This window comes from Vulpes lagopus, chromosome 16, assembly GCF_018345385.1.
Source record: "Vulpes lagopus strain Blue_001 chromosome 16, ASM1834538v1, whole genome shotgun sequence".
Classification (NCBI taxonomy): domain Eukaryota; kingdom Metazoa; phylum Chordata; class Mammalia; order Carnivora; family Canidae; genus Vulpes; species Vulpes lagopus.
In genome coordinates this window covers 19,648,750-19,666,295 of record NC_054839.1, presented here as the reverse complement: position 1 = coordinate 19,666,295, position 17,546 = coordinate 19,648,750, and the positions used below count along the sequence as shown (strand labels likewise).

General features: G+C 36.5%; 1 pseudogene; it reads right to left on the bottom strand.

The window, feature by feature from the left end:
• Positions 1-1,697: 1,697 nt before the first annotated feature.
• On the bottom strand, positions 1,698-17,248 carry LOC121476751 (annotated as a pseudogene).
• Between the last annotated feature and the right edge of the window lie 298 nt (positions 17,249-17,546).

The window sequence follows — 17,546 nt, the reverse complement described above, 5'->3', positions numbered from 1 at the left end:
ACATTATATACCATGGGTGGGTTTCTTTATAAATTGCTTTTCCTCAAAAATTTAATCTTCTTATAAGTGTGGATTTTTTTTTCTTTTCTTCACTGCTACAACACCAGCTCCAGAGCAGAGCCCAGCACAGAGTAAATTATTTTTTAAAACCCCATAGTTTGGGCAGTCCTGGTGGCCCCGCGGTTTAGCGCCGCCTGCAACCCGGGGTGTGATCCTGGAGACCCTTGATCGAGTTCCACGTCAGGCTCTCTGCATGGACCCTGCTTCTCCCTCTGCCTGTGTCTCTGCCTCTCATTCTCTCTCTCTGTCTCTATGAATAAATAAATAAAATCTAAAAAAAAAAAAAACATAGTTTAATAGGTATTAGAATAGGAGATGGAGACTAAGACAGGTTTTTTTGTGTGTTTCCCAATGTCCTAGAGCTAGAATAGCTAAAAACTAAATCCTGATCATTTTTAAACAAAAACAAAACAAAAAGTGCTATTTCCTATTGCCCCTTGCTGTGGTCATAAAAATTTCTTCACGTGGTATTTGTGACTTCACAGTCTGACCCCAATCTGTCCTTTGAACCTCATCTTGTATATGAATCACTTTCTTACAGAAGACCTATGTGAACCTTAGCTCTGTTCTAGCTGCCTTTCTCCAAAGAGACCATGCCCTGTGTACCTCACTGCTCTGCTTCATACTTCTCCCTTAGCCTGGAATGACCTGTTTCCCTATTTCTAACTAATCAAATCTTCCACTGTCTTCAACTCAGGTCAAATGTTACTTATATCATTAAGTCAGATCCGGTCATCTCAGTAAAAATTAATCTTTTTTCCTTTTCAGGCATTGTCAAAGCACTTAGTTTTTATAGAATTTTTGGCACTCTACCCTCTGTGCCTTGTGTTAAATGTAATCATATGCCTACATGTGGCCCTCATGAGAAACTTTGTTCTTGAGGACAGTAGTTTCTATCTTATCACCTTTACATCCTTCCTTTAGGTCTTAACAGTGTTGCATATACACAGTCTGTGTTTAGTTAAATAGTGCAGAAGTTCTCTTAAATACTGCATCATATCAGCTATACCTATAAAGAAAATATCCAATTGTCATTTTTTAAAGTCAAAGATCTTTATTTTCAGTTTCTTTGTAGACAAAGCTCTTATAAGAATCATGGGTGAAAGATCGCATACAAATCACGTTTTTCTCTCAAAATATAGGTTCAGGGCCGCCGGGGTGGCCCAGTGGTTTAGCACCACCTTCAGCCCAGGGCCTGATCCTGGAGACCCAGGATCGAGTCCCACATCAGGCTCCCTGCATGGGACCTGCTTCTCCCTCTGCCTGTGTCTCTGCCTCTGTCTCTCTCTCTGTATATCATGAATAAATTTAAAAAAAATAGGTTCAATAATTTTTTAAAAATCTGTTTTTAGTGATGCAGATAACTGGGAAAATATTGTTGGATTTTTTTTTTTCTGGTCCACCACAGAGCTTTCTACGTACATTAGAGGGATGCTGCTTATCTTGGCTGTATTATTTCCCACCATTAATAAAAAGAGCATAGATGATATATACTTATTTCAGAAAATTAGCAGTAATTGGCTTTAAAGGAAAGTTGGTTAAGCTGGAGATACAGTTGCAAGCTTTGCTTCCTCCTTCTCCCCTGAGAAAGTAGACACAGAAGTACATATTCAGGAAGTTCTGGCTCAGTGAGTCATTCATGCTTTCACCAGCCAGACTTCATTGTGATGTACATAGGGCTTCATGGGAGGGTCCTACCCAGTGTTGAAGTAAGTAGAAGTCATTCTGTCAGGTATTCCTGCCCTTCAAGGTGGTACACAGCTGGGCAGCATGAACTACATAGTTTCCTTGGCATAACCACCAAATTGCAAGGAGTAGATGGTGATGCTTTCCCTGTCCACAGTCTTGATGCTGTTATTGGTAGGAACTGGTGAGTTGCTCTGAAACTAGTTTGGAATCTGGAACCAGACTTTTAATTTCTTTTGAGGGGAGCCATCTTCACTGGGAAATACAGCAAAGAAATAGGAACTGTCATCCCCATCCTGATTCCCTTGTCATTAGTTCCTCCCACATACTTCATGACTTTGGGCATTGCTTCCCATAGATCCTCACTCACAGGCTTATCTGTCATATCCCCTGTGGCAAACCTTCTGCCTTCATAGAACCTTACCTCAGAGGAGACTTCTTCCTTGCCTTCTTTGCTCAGGACCTGCCAAGGCCACGTCTCTATGCTTTTAGTAAGTTCTTGATCATCCCCAAATGATGTGGCTCCCGTGCTCTGGACACACCAGTAGACCAACAGCCAATGTCGTTTTGATGCGTGAAGTTATAAATTCAGATTTTCCTTTTTCTAAGTGGCTTATATATTACTGTAATGATCAGCACCACAACCAGTAGCACTTATTTACAGAATGTTTTCTAGGAAAACCACATTACTTAAAAATAATGAGAACAGAAGTGAAGAGAAAAAAATACATAGGCAAATGTGGGGTAATCAAACATGTATATCTGGGAAGGAAATTCTCACTGAGACACGAAGGGAAACAAGGTCTTCCCAATGTTTAATTCTTTAATCCTGTCCCATATCAAGTCCAATGGGTTTTCAGCTTCTATTGTACATTCTTTAACTTGTAGGAACTTGGATTATGTATCTCTGGTAAAGCAGATATGTAGATGTAGTTGACACCAAAGTTACTTTGTTGGAGAAACAGTAAGCAGGTAAACATGGCAAAAATAAGAGTTTGAACTAGCAAGTACTTTACAATGCTAAGATACTCGTATCCCTTCTGCACTTAAAGAACCAATGAAGGTTTTGAGCAGAAAAGGAACTTAACCATATTTGACATTTGAGAATTTAACATCAGATTCAGCAGGAAATAGGAAACTGTCTAGGAAAGAAATGTGAGTCATGGAGTTTGTTAGCTGAGTAAAAAATGAAGGGCTCATCCTTGGCAGCAGATCAGTAATAGTGTGTTTGGCTGGGGAGAAGCCTGTAAGCAAATTGCAAACTTAAGCCATAGACCCTGCAAAAATAATTGATTAATGAAACCAGAATTAGTAAATTGTTTAACTTTTAGAATGTTTACTATCAATCTTGTACCTAACAATATAGTGCTATTAAAGTATAAAATAGTGAATTATTTTATGTTGTCAAGGAGATGAGAAAAGTGACTGCAGCTGAGAAGGAACAGTGAGGGTTCATTGAGGTGAGGGAAAGGGAGGTATTTCAAACTGTAAAAACAGCCTGCACAATTCCAGGGGCAGGTCAGGGCTTGGCAAATGTGAGTAACTGGTTTAAGTCCAGTAGAGACTTCAGAAGACAGCAAGAGGGTTCATGACATGAGGGGAGATGGAGAAGACTGGTAATGGCTGGACCTGGAAGCATGCTATAGGCCATGTTAAGAATTTCTCTTTTATTACAATAGGATTTGGACATTCAACCACCTTTGCATTGGTTTTATTTGCTTTCCTTGAATGCTTTTTAAGAAAGATCTCAGGCAAATGTGTGTCCTCACAACCAGGGAATATTTGAAGTTAAAGCCCTTTCTGTCTTTCAGAGGAAAAGATAAAAATTCATATTTCGATCTTAGTGAGATGTCAAAAAAGTGTTTTTGGTTTTTGTGGCCTTGCTGTCCCCTCAGTGGAGGAAAATGATGTGGATTCAGGAACCCTAGAATTGACTGGTAAGAGGGGAGGAGGTGATATATTGTAATGACTGAGAAATTTGAGCAGCATAATGAGAAAAACTAAGGACCTGGAAGGAAATAAGTGAATGGGGCTTGCAAAATATATTCATTTGCATGAGGCCTTCTCAATAACTCAGGATCTCTGATCAGGACAACATATGGGGCCATCTGATTTTTATCCACACCATGGGATGTGCATAACCATTTTGGCTATGGTTAATGGCTGTCCTAGAGTGTGTGCCCCTAAGATCTCTAGCATGCTTTAGGGAGGAACATTCTCCATATAGTAGAGGGCTGGGATTGCAATAAACTAGTTTGAGATTACTGGACTACATAGTTATTGCACTTCATTTTTGTTAAGAACAATGAGAAAGCAACAGATAGTCTTAATATATTTATATTTAAAGTTGGCACTCTGGCTGCAGAAAGTAGAATAATAGACTCCGTAGAGAATGCATACAGCATTTGACAGCTATTGTAATGGGCTTGTCTATAGATTTTGTACCATTGATCTAATGGTGAAAATGGAAAAAAAAAATTGGATGTGAAAGGATTTTTCGGTCAAATAAAAAATCACAGCTTATTTATTAGATAGTAAAGATGAGAAGTGAGCATTTAGCCAAAGGATTCCAAGTCATCCAAAGAGGAAAGCTAATCAGCATGGTCTTCACAAGCTGAATAGAAAGTCAAAAAATCTGTGTGTGGTCCATCAGAACGTTGCAAATGTAGATATGAAACAGTTAAATGTTGGAGGTTAGTGATTTCCATTATTTGCAGAGGAACAACAACATAGTAGGGGTTTCATCAGGTTTTATAGTTTTACAGTTTCATCTAGTTTTCAAAATACTGCAGGTAAATAATATCAGGGCACCAATTGACAGTTGAGAAAAGCAAGAATCATAGAGTGTAATTTACATAGGATCTTATTTCAAAATTTTCCTTCTTTAATTATTATCATTTTCTGCCTCTATGAATGGATGAAGTTGCAAAACAGAGAAAAATAATCTCCACAGGAAAATGAAAAAAAAAAAGACATATAAAGCATATGAATAAAGCCAGAGACTGAAGTACTTTTGAAATCAATGATGGAGAGTTGATGGTTTTGAATATTGGTGTTAATGGAATTTGTTAACCCTGTGGAGTACCCCAAAGATGTGTAGGATAAGGAGCTGAAAAAAAGTTATTTTCACTGTCATTCAAAAAATTTTGCTGGGGAAGTAATCTGTGCTAGCTATTCTTCCAGATGCAAATAGAAGAGTGAACAACACAGAAAAATCACCTAATAGAGATTGAATTCTAGTAGGACATAGACCATAAACAATCATACAATTTAAGGCCATGATTTTACAGTTAACAATGAGGAGCTGGCTACAATTACCAAAGAGAAGTATTCTCTGGGGTGGAAGCCAGATAGCCATGAGTTGAAGAATTCAGAGAAGGTAATGCTAGAGTGGAATAAAGGGAATGATTATTGCTGTGCATGGTGTTAGGAGAAAGGATGTAATATATAGGTTGTTGAGATATGTTGATAACCTATTTAGAAGCCATACTAAGATGGGACTAGGTACAGGTGAGGTATCCCTGATATGTAGGACCTCCTTCTCTTATGCTGATTCCAACTAACAGGTGAAAGTCAAATTTTAAAAAATAAATATACGATGTTAGTTTTAGGTGTGGAATGTATTGATTCAACAATTCTATATATCACTTAGTGTTCACAATAAGTATAGTCGCTGTACAACATTACTAATTGACTAATTCCCTATACTGTACTTTATATCTCCATGACTTATAACTGGAAGTTTGTTCCCTTTATTTCACCCATATCCCACTCACCTCCCCTCTGGCAATCATCAGTTCTCAGTTTAAATCTGTTTGTTTATTTGTTTGTTTTTGTTTTGCCTCATTTGTTTTTAGATTTCACATATAAGTGAAATCATGATATTTGTTTTTTCTCTGACTTATTTCACTTAGCATAATACTCTCTAGCTCATCCATGTTGTTGTGAATAGCACGATTTCATTCTTTATGGCTGAGTAATATTCCCTTGTGTATATACCACATCATTATCCACTCATTTATATATGGAGACTTAAGTTGCTTCCATATCTTGGCTACAATAAAGCTACAGTGAACACTGGGGTGCAAATATCTTTTAGAAATAAGTATTTTCATTTTTTTAAGATTTATTTATTTCAGGAGGGGTAGGAAGGGCAGAGGGAGAGGGGGAGAAATCCTCAAGCAGACTCCCACTGAGCACAGATCCCAGGGCCCAGAGTAGGGCTCAATCCCAGGACCCTGAGACCACAAGCTGAGCCAAGAGCAAGAGTCAGCCACTTAACTGACTGAGCGACCCATAAGCCCCTGTATTTTCATTTTCCTTGGGTGAATACCCAGTAGTGGAATTAACTGGATCATATGGTAATTCTATTTTTCATAATTTTTTTAGGAACCTCTACACTGTTTTCCACAGTGGGTGCACCATTTTACCTATCTACCAATGGTGCACGAGGGTCCCTTTTCCCCTATATCCTCATATCCTCACTAACACTTTTTTTTTTGTTGTTTGTTTGTTTGTTTGTTTGTTTTTATTCCAGTCATTCTGACACATGTAAGGTCATATCTTACTATGGCTTAGATTTGCATTTCCCTGATGATTATTGATAAAGTGAGAAGTACTGGTTAAAAGTACTGGTTCTCTAAATTCAGTGTTCTTTGGAAGAACTTGGAAGGCTTATAACACACACTCATTCATTCCAGGTTTTTGATTCAGTAGATCTGGAGTAGGGCCCAAGTATTTTCATTTCTCACATGGGTTCCCAGGTGACAGTGAGGCTGCTAGTTGGTGGATGACACTTAAAGAAAAAGAGCTTTATTTTTTTAAAAAAGATTTGTTTATTTATTCATGAGAGATACAGAGAGAGAGAGAGAGAGAGAGAGAGGCAGAGACACAGGCAGAGGGAGACGCAGGCTCCCCATGGGGAGCCGGATACGGGACTTGATCCCAGATCCCAGAATCACGCCCTGAGCCGAAGGCAGACACTCAACCACTGAGCCACCCAGGTGTCCCTAACTGCTTTAAATAAGAGTAAATTTTGCAAACAATCAGAATAGTTCAGACTTTAATGATATTCCTTGTTCTTTCTCCCAACCAGTTCTTAATCACAGGCAACCAGAAGCTCTTGAAGTAAACTGAAAAATTCTGTTCTTATTTAATTATTTAGAAAACTGAATATAAATGCCCAACAGACTGGTTTGCTCCATCCCAGAAAGGTCCCTATGTCTCATTATAATACAGGCTCCACACACATTGCAAAATGCCAATTTTGCTGCCAAAGCGCATGTTCTTAAAAGTGCATTTCACAGAACACAGAAAACAACCAATTAAACTTTTTTTCACAGCAGAAACTCCCTTTAAAGTATTCTAATCATGAAGAATAACTTTTATTACTCTGAAAAGTTGGGTTATGACTAATATTAGCTTAAGATGTGAAATTTTAACATTTGCTTTCTTGTAAAGTTATTAACTTTGTATTTTGCTTGGTAAATGTTCCCATCACACTCACAAACTATGCCTATTAGAAGTAGCTTTTTCTGTTCAGATTATTCCAATAATACCCTGGCTGGTCTCCCAGTATTCTCCTCCATCTGTGAACGCTTCCTTGACCTCTGTACAATTTTGTATACACATTTCAGGTATTCTGTTGGCATATAACTCTGGCTAGATTCTTCTTTCAGGTCAAAGCTTAAATGCTACTTAATTCAGTGAGTTCTTTTTCCCTTATGCTTAGTCCAGATTCTTTTGTTATAAGTGCACACTAGACATTGATTTTTTTTGTTTATATTGAAGTAAATATATATAAAAACATATCAGTGTATGTGTATAAATACAAATATATGTGTGGATATATATAAAATACATAAATGTATATATATCAATATATTTTCTGGATGTTACTGCATTTGTACAGCAGCAGCAGTCTACATCAAGAATTATCAGAATCTTGTATCTCATTGAGGATTTGGACAGAAAATCTTAGTGCCCTCAGTTCCATGCACCTGTAGACCTATTCTCTGCCCTTCCTTAGAAGGCAGATTAAGGCTTTTCCCACTGAATAGATTTCCTGAATCATGGATGACATTTAAAGAGATTCTAGAGTCCAGCCTAAGAGAATACAAACAAGAGCTTTGGTGTCAAAAAGAGAAGCACCTTAAACTCCTGGGAGTCATGGTACCGTCTTGGAAGACCTGGAACTGAAAAAAATCTACTTTATACGATTTTTGTAGAATTACGATACAGAATAAAGCAACCAGCATACAATTGGCACTATTTAAATACTATTATTTTCTACTGCTTTACTGTGTAAGGAAGATACTCTATTCTTCCATAATTCTGCCAAATATTTCTGTTATTCTTTAATTTTATGCCACTTTATAGAGATGGAAGATATTTTCTTATAGGACATATAGAATTTTTTTTTATCATCGAAAAAATCCACAATTTTGTCTAGTATGAGCCAAGTATGGCCAGTCAATTTATATTATCTCCAGTCTTCATAATCTTGCTTGAAAGTAGGTCTAACTATATAATATTTGTGAGATTTGTGAAATTTTTATCTATGATTTGTCTAGTGAGAGAGCTCAAACTCTTGAATGTAAGATTCTCCTTTGGGTACTTGACATTCCTCCAGGTCTCACTACTTCTGCATGCATTGTGTCATACGAAGATTGGGTTCCTGTGAGATGAAACACTGGAATGAAAAAGGAGAATTATAGACCAATATCCCTGATGAACATGGATGCAAAAATTCTCAACAAGATACTAGCCAATAGAATCCAGCCATACATTAAGAAGATTATTCACCATGACCAAGTGGGATTTATCCCCAGGATGCAAGGCTGGTTCAACACTCATAAAGCAATCAATGTGATTGATAATATCAGTAAGAGAAAAAAACAAGAACTATATGATCCTCAATAGATGCAGGGAAAGCATTTGACAAAATACAGCATCCATTCCTGATCAAAACTCTTCAGAGTGTAGGGATAGAGGGAACATTCCTCAACATCTTAAAAGCCAGCTACAAAAAGCCCACAGCAAATATCATTCTCAATGGGGAAACACTGGGAGCCTTTCCCCTAAGATCAGGAACAGGACAGGGATGTCCACTCTCACCACTGCTATTCAACATAGTACTAGAAGTCCTAGCCTCAGCAATCAGACAACAAAAAGACATTAAAGGCATTCAAATTGGCAAAGAAGAAGTCAAACCCTCCCTCTTTGCAGATGACATGATACTGTACATAGAAAACCCAAAAGACTCCACCCCAAGATTGCTAGAACTCATACAGCAATTTGGCAGTGTGGCAGGATACAAAACCAATGCCCAGAAATCATGGCATTTCTATACACTAACAATGTGACTGAAGAAAGAGAAATTAAGGAGTCAATCCCATTTACAATTGCACCCAAAAGCATAAGCTACCTAGGAATAAACCTAACCAAAGAAGTAAAGGATCTATACCCTAAAATCTACAGAACACTTCTGAAAGATTGAGGAAGACACAAAGAGATGGGAAAATATTCCATGCTCTTGGATTGGAAGAATTAATATTGTGAAAATGTCAATGTTACCCAGGGCAATTTAAATGTTTAATGCAATCCCTATCAAGATACCATGGACTTTCTTCAGAGAGTTGGAACAAATCATCTTAAGATTTGTGTGGAATCAAAAAAAAAAAAAAAGATTTGTGTGGAATCAGAAAAGACCCCAAATAGCCAGGGAAATATTAAAAAAGAAAACCAGAGCTGAGGGCATCACAATGCCAGATTTCAGGTTGTACTACAAAGCTGTGGTCATCAAGACAGTGTGGTACTGGCACAAAAACAGACATAGATCAATGGAACAGAATAGAGAATCCAGAAGTGGACCCTCAACTTTACGGTCAAATAATATTCGATAAAGGAGGAAAGACTATCCACTGGAAAAAAGACAGTCTCTTCAATAAATGGTGCTGGGAAAATTGGACAGCCACATGCAGAAGAATGAAACTAGATGACTCTCTTGCATCATGCACAAAGATAAACTCAAAATGGATGAAAGATCTAAATGTGAGACAAGATTCCATCAAAATCCTAGAGGAGAACACAGGCAACACCCTTTTTGAGCTTGACCACAGCAGCTTCTTGCAAGATACATCCATGAAGGCAAGAGAAACAAAAGCAAAAATGAACTATTGGGACTTCATCAAGATAAGAAGCTTCTGCACAGCAAAAGAAAGAGTCAACAAAAGTAAAAGACAACCTACAGAATGGGAGAAGTTATTTGCAAATGACCTATCAGATAAAGGGCTAGTTTCCAAGATCTATAAAGAACTTGTTAAACTCAACAGCAAAGAAACAAACAATCCAATCATGAAGTGGGCAAAAGACATGAACAGAAATTTCACAGAGGAAGACATAGACATAACCAAGAAGCACATGAGAAAATGCTCCACATCACTTGCCATCAGGGAAATACAAATCAAAACCACAATGAGATACCACCGCACACCAATGAGAATGGGAAAAATTAACAAGACAGGAAACAACCAATGTTGGAGAGGATGTGGAGAAAGGGGAACCCTCTTGCATTGTTGGTGGGAATGTGAACTGGTGCAGCCACTCTGGAAAAGTGTTGGAGGTTCCTCAAAGAGTTAAAAATAGATCTGCCCTACAACCCAGCAATTGCACTGCTGGGGATTTACCCCAAATATACAGATGCAGTGAAACACTGGGACACCTGCACCCCAATGTTTATAGCAGCAGTGTCCACAATAGCCAATCTGCGGAAGGAGCCTCGGGGTCCATCGAAAGATGAATGGATAAAGAAGATGTGGTTTATGTATACAATGGAATATTACTCAGCCATTAGAAACGACAAATACCCACTATTTACTTCGTTGTGGAGGGACCTGGAGGGTATTATGCTAAGTGAAATAAGTCAATCAGAGAAGGACAAACATTGTATGGTCTCATTCACTTGGGGAATATAAAAATTAGTGAAAGAGAAAAAAGGGAAAGGAGAGAAAATGAGTGAAAATATCAGTGAGGGTGACAAAACATGAGAGACACCTAACTCTGGGAAATGAACAAGGAGTCGTGGAAGGGGAAGTGGGCAGGGGGTGGGGGTGACTGGGTGATGGGCACTGAAGGGGGTACTTGGCGGGATGAGCACTGGGTGTTATGCTATATGTTGGCAAATTGAACTCCAATAAAAAATAATAATAATAAAAAGAAACACTGGAATGAAATCAGGAAAAAATACTCCTTTATGTGATGCTCCACTACAAATTGGTAAGAATTCATGGTTTTAAAAAAGATTTTGATTATAATTGTACCTTTCCACTTTAAATTGCTTATCATGTTGTAAAAATTTAAGCTGTGCTTAAACAATCTCTAACTGAAATCAAATGGTAGTGTTATGAATAGAGCAAAATACTTTACACCTAAGAGGACATTGCATTTGTCAATTCTATACTATCTCTGAAGGAATAAAATGATTAGGAGAATAAGTTACATGGATAAAACATCTTTTCAAACCTTGACTTCTAATGTCTACACTCCATTCCAGCTCTATTGTATCATGCCTCTCAGTAGAAAAATAAACTTTTAGGACAAGTTGCCATTCAGTCCACAATTTTAATAAAATTGTAGCTGATAAATATCTTCAAATAGTCATATTGCTATGTATGTCAAGAGTACTGTGATTCACTGTGTGTGGTTTTGATGTATCGAGTTTCTGTACCTGAATGTTGTAAATCTGTGAGCATAATGATTGCAGAGTGGTTTTGCAACAAGTACAAGACTGATCCTTCAGGTTTTCCTACCCCTTGCTGTGTGTTCAGTTTTCATGTTTAACTGAAACCTTAGTAGTGTCAGTGATTCTAACTCAGAATAAAGTTAATAAAATTTAAAATTTTGAATGAAGATAAAGATTAAATATGTATAAACACTATGAAAGAGGTTTATTTCCCCCCAATTTCTTAGTTATTGTGATGTAAACTGGATTTTGTGAGATAGTATTCTATTAATAGAAATAATCTACATGAAAATATTCTTGGGTCCCTGGGTGGCTCAGTAGGTTAAGAATCTGCCTTTAGCCTAGGTCATGATCCTGGGATCCTGGGATGGAGCCCTACATTGGGTTCCCTTCTCAGCGTGGAGTCTACTTATCCCTCTCCCTCTGCCCTTGCCTTCCACCCTCTGCTCCCACTCATCTTCCCTCTCTCAAATAAATCTTTAAAAAAGGAAATAGTATCTTTTTTTTGAAAATAGTGTTCTTAATTATGAAATTCCAATCCTGTAGTTTTAAAATGTGCTATTTCAATTTTATATAATTTAGTTTTTCAAAAGGACCAACTGCTATTTTACATTTTAAATTTTCTTGGTGGGACATGAATATAAATAGGATCTAACATCTGCAACTTGTGAGCAAATACCAAATGAAGTAATCTGAAATTTTCTGGAATGGTTTTTTTTGAATACATTATGAACTTTTATTTGAAAGTGAAAATTCTTAAGATGACCTCTTTTGAATTAATTATTCTACAAATAGGTTGAAGGGGAAAATGTAAAGTCAAATGATTAAGAGTATTATTGAGAATTTTTTGCTTGAACTTTTTGTAGGTTACCTCATGCATTTTAATAAAATACACAATAAATCAATGCATATTTGGCCTTGATACTAGTAATAGACAAACTTCAGATGATTCATTTAAATCTCTAAAGTTTAAATATGATAGTATGAGAGATCTAACATATGAAATATAGGATTCTCAGGGTAAAACTATAAGTATCTCTTGCTAATCCTCAAAGTTCAAAATAACTTCTTATAGGATATTTGGTGCACTAAACAGGAAGAGTCACTAGTCTACTAACTTAGTAAGTCTTTAAACATATGGGACACAGAAGGATAGGTAATTGGAAAAAACTCCATTAAACACTATATTATACATTAACATTAATGTTAATTAAACACTATATTATATTATTAAACACTATATTATATTATTAATATAATAATTAAACACTATATTAAACAGTATATTATATTATTAAACACTATATTATATTATTATATCATAAACTATTGTTGGTTTATCTCTGATTTTTGCTAAAGGTAAGGAATAGCTAAAGAAAAACACCTCAGTAGGGTGGTTGTGTAATTTATCCAATCCATTTCATAGCTTTTTATTTAGTATCTATTTGGCAGAGTGTGTTGAAAAATTAAGACAAGATTCTTGGCTTTGTGAAATTCATTACTGGTAGGTTATGCATAAATGCAAAAGAAAATCACATAAATTATCTTAATCCACTTGCTAAATATTATATGAAGAAAAAATAAACTGAGATATTATATTAGGAAACTCCCCCCCCCCCACACACACACAGTAGCCTAGAGAGTCAGGCACAGATTTTTATAATTATAAGATGTAATATCAAACTTGAAAGGTGATTCAAGATTTTCAAGGCTAGAAGAAATGGAGAAAGCTTCTTGACCGAGGGTTATATATGGCAATATTCTGAGGGAAAAATGAGAACTGATTTTAAGAAATGGAGAACAGAGGTGGCTAAAACAGAGCTGCAAAAGTTAATTAAATTGAAACCAATGAACTAGGCAGTGGTGAATACAGTGGGTTTTGGTCAGTTAGGTTAAAGATTTTAAAGCTATCCTAAGGTCAGTGAGAAGGCAAAGCATATTGAGGAGAGAGAGTTGGCTCAATCAGATGTGCAAGTTTGATTTTTTTTCAAGATTATTCTTGGTTCTCTGTAAACAATGATGAAGTTAGAACAAAGTGAGAGAGAGAAGGCATAGGAAGACAAACTTTGAGGTCACTGTAGTCTTACAGGTAACAGTGTAACTTGGTCTAATTATAATGAATTACAGTGCAAAGCAGAGAGAACTAAACAGATTTGAGGTACACTTAGATAAAAAGTGGATTTAATGATTGATTGGATAGGGAAGGGAATCAGTTACCAAGGATATAGATGATAACAGCAAGTGGTGAGGCTATCAGTGGAGAAAGGAGACATTGGAGGAAGAATGGATTGGGAGGGGAAGGGAGATGACCAAATATTCAATTTGGATAGATTGTGTGTAAGATGTCTGAGAGTTATCCAAGTGGAAATGCTGAATAGGTAGTCAGATATGTGTGCATAGAACTTAATAATGAAGTCTCACCTATAGTTAAATTCGGAGTTTGTTGACATTATAGGGGAAGAAAAATTTTTATCTTCTGAGTTCTTGACTGAGAGTCCAGTAATGACACAGATTAGCAAGAGAAAAACAGGAACTTATTAACATGTCTATATTATGTATAGGTGGGAAGATACTTGGAGGAACATGAGTAACTCAAAATGGTAGCTCTAAAATTCAGGTTTAAATATCATCTTAAAAGGGAAAATAGACAGGGGGTCTCATGTAGGCTTTTTAGGGGAGAGTCCATAGTTTTAGGATGGGAGATGTGATAGCTTGTGATAATTCGTAACAAACTTATCTGGGTGTAGTATTGTTTTCTATCCTGATGAGTCAACCTTCCTTGGTTGATAAAATTCACTCTCAGGCAGGGGATCTATGACAGTTGAGCTCCTTTTGCAGAATTCATACTGAGGAAGGGGAGTTCAGAGAAAGCCACTACCATCATTTGCTATCTTTAGGTAATTATAGCTCAGAATAGTTAATATGGCAAAGTGTAATATTTGAAGTAGAACATTCTGCTACCCTTCAATATAATACATTACTTTTTATTCCCTGGAAGGAGATGTAATTCCTTATAAGGGTAGTATAGTTTTAAAAGGGAAGAGAGTAGGGATCCCTGGGTGGCGCAGTGGTTTGGCGCCTGCCTTTGGCCCAGGGCGCAATCCTGGAGACCCGGGATCGAATCCCACGTCGGGCTCCCAGTGCATGGAGCCTGCTTCTCCCTCTGCCTGTGTCTCTGCCTCTCTCCCTCTCTCTCTGTGTGACTATCATAAATAAAGAAAAATTAAAAAAAAAAATATATATATATATAAAAGGGAAGAGAGTATAGGACAAAGCCCTGATGAACTCTTACATTTAAAGTTTTACCAGAGATGGAGAAACCAGGAAGTATACAGAGAAGGAAGAATCAGGGTTATAAACTATGAAAAGTGGAGAAACCAGGAAGTATACAGAGAAGGAAGAATCAGGGTTATAAACTATGAAAAGTGGAGTAACTTAGAGCTAAACGGTCTCACAATGGAGGTAGCAGTCAACAGAATCCAATTCCTGGTTTTGCATGTGTGAAGTCATTGGTGACTTCGGCAGGAGCAGTCACACTGATTTTATTGGCCTATAAATCAGTTGAGTTGTGGAAGTTGAGATGTGGAGTATAGGGAACATAATAGTAATTACAAAGAGGAACATGGGCTTTGGAGGAATTTTTATGGAAAGTACTAGATTATGTTTAAACGATAATTGGAAAGATGTATGCAAAAAGAATTCAAAGATAAGAGAATGGACCAGGCATATTTGGCATATACGGTTCCTAAGAACAGAGCAAAAAAGGAATAAAAGTAGTGTGGATGATTAGAAGAGTACATTCTGAATGAGTTATGGAAAATGAGTACATGTTACTTTTTCTAGGTGTATAGGAGGAAAAGTGGATGAGAAAAGCTATTAATGGTAGTAGTTTTATGTATTTAATGTTTCTGAGTTTTCTAATATTTTTACTTTAGTTCTTCTTGCAAAGACATGATCATCTTTGGTATGTCTGGACTACAAACAGCATGTGGTAATGAAAGGTGATGCTTAAAAACCAGAGGCATAGAATAAAATTAAAGGAATTTATGTAGGGAAGAGAATATTGCTGAAATTTATGTTTCAGAAACATTCCTCTGGCTGTGAAGAAGAGAATGAATTTAAGGTGGCAAATCTGGAAGTAAAGCAAACAGAATAATTTTCATGAAGATTGTTGCTCATGCTCCTATTCTTAACTCTCCTCTCCCTCCCCATCCCACACACATATAGTCCCTTGTCTTTCTGTCTCATTGGCTGGAAAGAATCAATGCAAGGTTTGACTAGTACTGTGTCGGGTCTGAGCAGTAGTGATGCTAACAATAGTGGTTCTTAACCTTTTCTTTATGCTACTGTGTAGGCTCCTGCAGGATTGGCTAGCCCAGTGCACAACAGGAATTCTTCATTTAACAACATTCTGACAGGTGTTCTGCTAGCTCTTTATCAGGCACTAAGGTTGGCATAAAGTAGGGAACCAAAATGAAAAGATAATTTAAATACCTATTCTTTTAAGAAATAGACATGGCCACTGTTTCAAGATGTGCGGCAAGGTGTTCCGAATCACTTAAATTTTTCTTTCTTTCTTTCTTATTCTGTTCAGTATAATGAGATAATAAGCATTTATTAAATAATCCCCAACTACTTAGCAAAAGAACAAATGGAGTGGCATATTTTACTTCATTTACAGTTAGTGGTGAACTTGAGCTCTTCCACACACTTGCTTGAAGGGCACCAAAAGTAAAAACTGAAATTATACCATTTATTTTGGACTTTGAAACAGTAGAGCATAGAATACATATCCCAACAGCAGTGCACATAAAATATCTACCCATCCAGGGTTATTTTTACATATCCATGGTAAACTTTTTTTTTTCTTTTTTGGCTGCTAATGATATGTTGCTAAGCAGTTTACATTATTATGCCAGACAATTATATCAAAACTGTTAAATCCATTGCATATTCTCATTATGCATAAATTCTGTCCGCTACCCAAGAAAACTTACTAAGCATTAAAACGTCTTTTTCAGAAGCCAATTTTTATCCTTTGGGTAGTGTCACTTAATCAAAATGTGTTATCGACACTTTCTAGAAAGCTAAAAAGTTTATAAATCACTGTGTATGAGCAAACCAAAGCATAGCTGTTAAAGCAAATGAGTAGAGCAAGCTACATGATGAACTGATACATTTTTATTAAACTTGATTTTCTCACTGGCCTGGAAAATACCAAAGGCATACAGGTTTACAGAAACACACAGAAAGAGGCTCTATCTCCGATAGTTAGTCGATGAAGAATCTGTCTGCAATAACAGCCACTTTGTAAAAACTTTTCTGTATCCTTACTACTTTTTCAGAGGAGCTTAACATGGCAACCTAAAACAGCAGTAGACCTTTTGGAGAAATAGGTTAAAAATGGCCCTTGGAACATTGAGTGTGGAACTCTATGCACGGGGAATGAAATGTGTCTCATTTTACCTCTAATAGTACTTTCCTCAATAAAATTTATTGTGAAATTATAATTGCTTTTTGAATGAAACAGTAGCTGTATAACATTTGTAAAACTCAAATCTAATTTTGGATGTGTTGAAACTGTTCAGTAATTTCTTTTGGTAGATCATTGGATTTCGCTTTAAGTAGGACTATCAATTATGACAATTTTGGAACATCAGTTACTTAATTATTCCAAGTCAGACAATATTGGTTCAAATCCTGCCTTTACCATTAATTATTTTTTTTTTTTTACTTTGGGGATATGTAAACTTACCTCATCTTAGTTTCTGCATCTATAAAGTGAGACTAATGCTAGTAACTAACTTATCTAAGTGTTAATTTGAGCATTAGAAAGTTGATATGTCTCAAAGGCTTAAATCAAGGCCAAGCACATGATACATGCATGTTTTATTATGTTTATGATCCTGTTTTAGTCAAACACTATTTCTGCTCTGTAGTTGTAATCTTAGTTTACAAGGTAAGAGTGAATATAGCTGTGTTCAGAATTTTTACTCTATTTTCTCATTAAATAAGATGAAAACTCCAATCAGTAAAAATTCTTTTTGAATAGAGTTTT